The 7,728-nt window shown below is 37.6% G+C and overlaps 1 pseudogene; it reads left to right on the top strand.

The window, feature by feature from the left end:
- The first annotated feature begins 3,495 nt into the window (after positions 1-3,495).
- On the top strand, positions 3,496-5,436 carry LOC131752886 (shieldin complex subunit 1-like; annotated as a pseudogene).
- The last annotated feature ends 2,292 nt before the right edge of the window (positions 5,437-7,728 follow it).

Below are 7,728 nucleotides of genomic sequence, written 5' to 3'. Positions count from 1 at the left end.
TATTTTGTATTTCTTCCTGGTTCAGTCTTGGAAGGTTATACCTTTCTAAGAATTTGTCCATTTCTTCCTGGTTGTCCATTTTACTGGCATAGAGTTGCTTGCAGTACTGTCTTAGGATGCTTTGTATTTCTGCAGTGTCTGTTGTAACTTCTTTTTTGTTTCTAGTTTTATTGAGTCCTCTCCCTTTTTCTTGATGAGTCTGGCTAATGGTTTATCAACTTTGCTTATCTTCTCAAAGAACCAGCTTTTGGTCTTATTGATCTTTGCTACTGTTTTCTTTGTTTCAATTTAATTTATTTCTGCTCTGAAATTTATGACTTCTTTCCTTTTACTAACTTTGGGTTTTGTTTGTTTTTCTTTCTCAAGTTCCTTTATGTATAAGGTTAGATTGTTTGAGATTTTTCCTGTTTCTTGAGGTAGGCTTCTATTGCTATAAACTTCCGGTTTTGGATCATCATGTTTTCATTGTAATTCCGGTTTTGGATCATCATGTTTTCATTGTAATTTGTCTCTAGGTATTTTTTGATTTCCTATTTGATTTCTTCAGTGATCTCTTGGTTATTTAGTAAAATATTGTTTAGCGTGCATGTGTTTGTGTTTTTTAGGTTTTTTTTTCCCTGTAATTGATTCTATTTTCATAACATTGTGGTCAGAAAAGATGCTTGATATGATTTCAATTTTCATAAATACACTGAGGCTTGATTTGTGAGCCAAGATGTGATCTATCCTGGAGAATGTTCCATGTGCACTTGAGAAGAAAGTGTAATTTGCTGATTTTTGGATGGAATGTCCTATAAATATCAATTAAGTCCATCTTGTTTAATGTGTCATTTAAACATTGTGTTTCCTTATTTATTTTCATTTTGAATGATCTGTCCATTGGTGAAAGTGGAGTGTTAAAGGCCCCTAGTATGATTGTGTTACTGTCTATTTTCCCTTTTATGGCTGTTAGCAGTTGCCTTATGTATTGAGGTGCTCCTATGTTGGGTGCATAAATATTTACGATTGTTATATCTTCTTCTTGGATCGATCCCTTGATCATTATGTAGTGTCCTTCTTTGTCTCTTGTAATAGTCTTTATTTTAAAGTCTATTTTGTCTGATATGAGAATTGCTACTCCAGCTTTCTTCTGATTTCCATTTGCATGGAATATCTTTTTCCATCCCTTCACTTTCAGTCTGTAAGTGTCCCTAGGTCTGAAGTGGGTCTCTTGTAGACAGCATATATATGGGTCTTGTTTTTGTATCCATTCAGCCAGTCTGTGTCTTTTGGTTGGAGCATTTCATCCATTCATGTTTAGGGTAATTATCGATATGTATGTTCCTATGACCACGTTTTTCATTTTTATGGGTTTGTTTTTGTAGGTCCTGTTTTTGTAGGTCCTTTTCTTCTCTTGTATTTCCCACGTAGAGAAGTTCCTTTAGCATTTGTTGTAGATCTGGTTTGGTAGTACTGAATTCTCTTAGCTTTTGCTTGTCTGTAAAGCTTTTGATTTCTCTGTCAAATCTGAATAAGATCCTTGCCAGGTAGACTAATCTTGGTTGTAGTTTGTTCCTTTTCATCATTTTAAATATATCATGCCACTCCCTTCTGGCCTGTATAGTTTCTACTGAGAAATCAGCTGTTAACCTTATGGGAGTTCCCTTGTATGTTATTTGTCATTTTTCCCTTTTTTCTTTCAATAAATTCCTTTGTCTTTAATTTTTGTCAATTTGATTACTGTGTGTCTCATCGTGTTTCTCTTTCAGTTTATCCTGCCTGGGACTCTCTGTGCTTCTTGGAATTGGGTGGCTATTTCCTTTCCCATGTTAGGGAAATTTTCGACTATAATCTCTTCAAATATTTTCTCTGGTCCTTTCTCTTTCTCTTCTTCTCCTGGGACCCCTATAATGCAAATGTTGTTGTGTTTAATGTTGTCCCAGAGGTCTCTTAGGCTGTCTTCATTTCTCTTCATTCTTTTTACTTTATTATCTTCCATGGAAGTGAATTCCATCATTGTGTCTTCCAGGTCACTTAACCATTCTTCTACCTCACTTTTTCTGCTATTGATTCCTTCTACTGTGTTTTTCATTTCAGTTATTGTATTGTTCATCTCTGTTTGTTCTTTAATTCTTCTAGGTCTTTGTTAAACATTTCTTGCATCTTCTAGATCGTTGCCTGCACTCTTTTTCTGAGGTCCTGGATCATCTTCACTAACATTATTCTGATTTCTTTTCCTGGATGGTTTCCTATATCCACTTCGTTTAATTGTTTTTCTGGGGTTTTATCTTTTTCCTTCAGCTGGTACATAGTCCTCTGCATTTTCATCTTGTCTGCCTTTCTGTTAATGTAGTTTATGTTCCACAGGCTGCAGGATTGTAGTTCTTCTTGCTTCTGCTGTCTGCCTTCTGGTGGATGAGGCCATCTCAGAGGCTTGTGCAAGTTTCTTGATGGGAGGGACTGGTGGTCGGTAGAGCTGGGTGTTGCTCTTGTGAACAGAGCTCAGTACAAACTTTAATTTTCTTGTCTGCTGATGGGTGGGGCTGAGTTTCCTCCCTGTTGGTTGCTTGGCCTGAGGCAATCCAACACTCAAATGTACCTGGGCTCTTTGGTGGGGCTAATAGTGGACTCTGGGAGAGCTCACACCAAGGAGTACTTCCCAGAACTTCTGCTGGCATTGTCCTTGCCCCCATGGTGAGCCACAACCACCCCCCACCTCTGCAGGAGACCATCCAACACTAGCAGGTAGGTCTGGTCCAGTCTCCTATGGTGTCACTGCTCCTTCCCCTGGGTCCCGATGCATGCACTACTTTGTGTGTGCCCTCCAATAGTGGAGTCTCTTTTTCCCCCAGTCTTGTTGAAGTCTTGCAATCAAATCCCACTAGCCTTCAAAGTCTGATTCTCTAGGAATTCCTCCTGCCGTTGCCAGACCCCCAGGTTGGGAAGCCTGACGTGGGGCTCAGAACCTTCACACCAGTGGGTGGACTTCTGTGGTATCAGTGTTCTCCAGTTTGTGAGTCACCCACCCAGCAGTTATGGGAGTTGATTTTATTGTGACTGCACCCCTCCCACTGTCTCATTGTGGCTTCTCCTTTGTCTTTGGATGTGGGGTATCCTTTTTAGTGATTTCCAGTGTCTTTCTGTTGATGATTGTTCAGCAGTTAGTTGTGATTCCGGTGCTCTTGCAAGAGGGAGTGAACACACGTCCTTCTACTCTGCCATCTTGAACCAATCTCTTTAATTGCTTTTAGCAACTGCTTACTTACCAGAACTAAAGGTTCTCCATGTTCATCTTCCATAGTTCCAGTCCTACTCCTAGAATTGACCACTTCTCCAAGATGTTCTATATCCTTTAATCGGAGAACGGAATTAGAAACCAAGATCATAGTGCTAGGTGTTTGTTGCTACTGTAGTGTTATGACTTCTAGGACTTCTCAGCTGACAGAGAAAAGAAATATAGGAGTGTATCCTAACCTATGTATGCACACATATCTATAAATATTTCAATATGTAACCATGCCTGTAAGCTAAATATGAGTGCATACTGATACCTCCAAGGCTAATCTTACCACATAGATCATTCTATCCTCATCCCCTTGTTCTGTCATCCATTTATTTAATTGTTAAATGCAGATTTATATCTATAGCAGTTCAGAATTATTAACCCACATTTCCATAGGAAATAGCTGTATTACTAGGAAGAAATCCTTTTGTTTTTAGTCTTACAGACTCCACTCATTTCCCAAATTACTTAGCTTAAGACATTTTCTTGAACCTCACTCAGTAAGGTTGTTTCACACATTTGTAATATTCACTGCCTGCTTTCCATCCTTGGATCTCCCAAACTCCTAAGTGCTTTTTTAGATATTTTTTCACTTTTCATATATTAATATTCACTCTTTGTGTGGTATCCCTTGCAACTAAGTATCTATTTACTGTCTTTGTAATATTACTTTTTAAACAATGTCACAAATTGGAATCATAATATTTAACCTTTTCAGACTGGCTTCTTTCACTTAGTAATATGCATTTAAAGTTTAACCTTGTGTTTTTGGGGTTTTTTGTTTGCTTGTTTTTTTGCTTATTTTGTGGATTTTTTGTCTATATACCTTTACAATATTCAATAATATTTCATTCTGTGATTGTAACACAATTTAATTATTCATTCACTTATTAAAGAGCATCTTGGCTGCTTTCAGTTTTTGGTCATTATAAATACAGCTTCTAAAAACATATGCATGCAAGAGTTATGTGAATGTAAAATTTCAAATCAATTGAGCAAATACCTAAGTGTGCAAATGTTGGATCATAAGGTAAAACTATGTTTTAGCCTTGTAAGAAACTGCCAAACTGTCTGCCAGAGAGGCTGTACTGTTTTGTATTTGAACCAACAATGAATGAGAGTTCCTATGGCTCTGCATTCTCACCAGTAGTCAGTATAGCATTAAAAAAAAAAAATTAGCCATTCTACTAAGCATGTAATGACATCTTGTTGTTTTTGCATGTTCCTAATGACAAATGATATTAAGCAGCTTTATATATGTTTCTTTGCCATCTGTATATTTTCTTTGGTGAGGTATCCAAATATCTTGCACATTTTTTAACTGGAATATTTGTTTTCTTTTTATTGAGTCTTTAGAGTTTTTTGTATATTTTTGATACAAGCCCTTTATCATATAAGTATTTTGCAAATATTTCCTCCCAACGTAGTGCCTGTCTTTTCATTCTATTAAGAGTGTCTTTCCCAGAGCAGGAGTTTAAAATTCTCATAAAATCCAACATATTGGTTTTTTCTTTCATGAGTCATGCTATTGTCTTATATTTGAAAACCTATCACCAAACTGAAAATTATGTAGATTTTCTCCTATGTTTTCTTAAAGAAATTTTATATTTTTGCATTTTACATTTAAGTATATGATCCATCTTTAATTAATTTTTTATTGAGGTATAATTGTCATATAACATATTAGTTTCAGGTGTAGAACATAATGATTTGATATTTGTATATCCCCAAATCCTTCCATGGGTGCATTGTTCTCAACCTATTTCTTTGAAACTCTGACCCCCTATTGGATTTTTCCCCCCTTAGGTAAGATTGGAAACTTGAAGGGGACTGGAATAGAAGGAATTTTCTTCCTGGTATAAGCCTTTAGCAAAGACCTTTTCCCTGGGGAGTGGGATTTTGTTAAATAGAAATCTCTGAGTTTATTTCACAGTGTTTACTCTTCCCCTTTCCCTGCCAGAACAAGGAAATAATCTTTCTCAAAAGTTCACCATGGCTTCTGGTTCAAGGTGGCTGCTGTGGTGGCATGGAAAACGGCAACTCAGGAAGCCACTCCAGGAAGCCAGTCAGAGGAGAGCAATGCTTTGGACCTGCCTTCAGCTTATGACATAAGGGATTACGTGTTGCAGTGACCCAGCCAGGAGGCCAACAGTGAGGCTTTTAGTTCTGAATAAGTCCTTTGTATTCCTTGTATTTCAGATGTAGATCCAGCCGTGTGGCCGAAAGTGTCTTGGTGCTCTGCCCTGGTGTAAGGCTTGAGCCTCTGAGGTGGGAGAGCTGAGTTCAGGACATTGGACCACCGGAGACCTCCCAGCCCCACATAATATCAGTTGCAGAGAGCTCTCACAGAGATCTATGTCTCAACGCTAAGACCCATCTCCACCCAACGGCCAGCAAACTCCAATGCTGGATGCCCCATGCCAAACAACTAGCAAGACAGGTACACAACCTCACTCATTAGCAGAGAGGCTGCCTAAAATCATAGTATGTTCACAGAGACCCTAAAAAACACCACCAGATGCGGCCCTGCCCATCAGAAAGACAAGATCCTGCCCCACCTGCCAGAACACAGGCACCAGTGCCCTCCAACAGGAAGCTTACAAAACCCACTGAAACAACCTCAGTCACTGGGGGAAGACACCAAAAACAATGGGAACTATGAACCTGAAGCCTGCAAAAAGTAGACCCCAAACACAGTAAGATAAACACAATGAGAAGACAGAGAAATATGCAGAAGATGAAGGAGCAAGGTAAAAACCCACCAGACCAAACATGAAGAGGCAATAGGCAGCCTACCTGAAAAAGATTTAAGAGAAGTGATAGTAAAGATGATCCACAATCTTAAAAATAGAAAGGAGGAAATACAAGAAATATGTTAACAAGGACATAGAAGAAATAAAGATCAAACAATCATGAACAACACAATAAATGAAATTTAAAATTCTCTAGAAGGAATCAAGAGCAGGATACCTGAGGCAGAAGAACAGATAAGTGACCTGGAAGATAAAATAGTGGAAATAACTACTGCAGAGCAGAATAAAGAAAAAACAATGAAAAGAATTAAGGACAGTCTCAGAGACCTCTGGGACAACATTAAACACACAAACATATGAATTATAGGGGTCCCAGAAGAAGAAGAGAAAAAGAAAGGGACTGAGAAAATATTTGAAGAGATTATAGTTGACAACTTCCCTAATATGGGAAAGGAAATAGTCAATCAACTCCAGGAAGCTCAGAGAGCCCCATACAGGATAAATCCAAGGAGAAACATGCCAAGACACATATTAAACAAACTATCAAAAACTAAATACAAAGAAAAAATATTAAAAGCAGCAAGGGTAAAACAACAAATAACATACAAGGGAATCCCCATAAGGTTAACAGCTGATCTTTCAGCAGAAACTCTGCAACAGAGGGGAGTGGCATGACATATATAAAGCGATGACAGGGAAAAACCTATAACCAAGATTATTCTACCCAGCAAGGATCTCATCAGATTTGACGGAGAAATTAAAACCTATACATACAAGCTAAAGTTAAGAGAATTCAGCACTACCAAACCACCTTTACAAAAAATGTTAATGGAACCTCTCTAGGCAGGAAACACAAGAGAAGGAAAAGACCTACAATAACAAACCCAAAACTATTAAGAAAATGGTAATAGGAATATACATATCGAGTATTACCTTAAATGTAAATGGATTAATTGTGCCAAACAAAAGACATAGACTGGAAGTGAATGGATACAAAAACAAGACCTGTATATATGCTGTCTACAAGAGACCCACTTCAGACCTAGGGACACATACAGACTAAAAGTGAGGGGATAGAAGAAGATACTCCATGCAAATGGAAATCAACAGAAAGCTGGAGTAGCAATTCTCGTATCAGACAAAATAAACTTTAAAATAAAGACTATTACAAGAGACAAAGAACGACACTACATAATGATCAAGGCATCAATCCAAAAAGAAGATATAACAATGATAAATACTTATGCACCCAACACAGGAGCACCTCAATACATAAGGCACATGCTGACAGCCATAAAAGGGGAAATCGACAGTAACACAATAATAGTAGCAGAGTTTAACACCCCACTTTCATCAGTGGACAGATCATCATCCAAAATGAAAATAAATAAGGAAGCACTGCTATAATGACACATTAAACAAGATGGATTTAATTGATATTTTTAGGACATTCCATCCAAAAACAACACAATACACTTTCTTCTCAAATGCTCAAGGAACATTCTCCAGGACAGATCATATCCTATGTCACAAATCAAGCCTGGTAAATTTAAGAAAATTGAAATCATACCAAGTATCTTTTCTGACCACAACATTAGGAGACTAGATATCAATTATAGGAAAAAAAACCTGTAAAAAATACAAACACATATAGGCTAAACATACTGCTAGCACTACTAAATAACCAAGAGACCACTGAAGAAATCAGAGAGG

The sequence above is a fragment of the Kogia breviceps genome, chromosome 3 (assembly GCF_026419965.1).
Source record: "Kogia breviceps isolate mKogBre1 chromosome 3, mKogBre1 haplotype 1, whole genome shotgun sequence".
NCBI lineage: Eukaryota > Metazoa > Chordata > Mammalia > Artiodactyla > Physeteridae > Kogia > Kogia breviceps.
Note: the sequence above shows the minus strand (reverse complement) of the source record. Positions and strands in the feature narration are given on the sequence as shown.